This window comes from Limulus polyphemus, unplaced genomic scaffold (assembly GCF_000517525.1).
Source record: "Limulus polyphemus unplaced genomic scaffold, Limulus_polyphemus-2.1.2 Scaffold8050, whole genome shotgun sequence".
NCBI classification, from domain to species: domain Eukaryota; kingdom Metazoa; phylum Arthropoda; class Merostomata; order Xiphosura; family Limulidae; genus Limulus; species Limulus polyphemus.
Window position 1 is genome coordinate 391 of NW_013673660.1, and position 416 is coordinate 806.

Genomic DNA, 416 nt, shown 5'->3' on the forward strand with positions numbered 1-416 from the left:
ATGTTATTTCATTTCATATCTTCCATGTGTGAAATTTTAAAAGGTTAGCAACCTATGTCAAGCAGCAACTGAGTACAAAGGTCATAACTAGAAGAGATAATTGTTTGCTTTACTTCTTTATTTACTATTCTATGTTTTAAGAAAATAAGTTTAATAACTTATTTCTAAATAGCAATAATCTATATACATATATAATGTATAATAATTGAAATGTGACTGTATTTTACAAAATACTAGTCCACTATAACACAGCCAAGACAGGTCACTGTGTAAAGACCAAAGATCAGTTTTATATTATCAGATACGGTAACATGAGTGCACGTGTGTTGTGTCATTGTGACTACTGTACTGTTAGCCAGGCATGGCTGAAAGGTAAATAATAAATATATATATATATATATATATAAATGTATAAT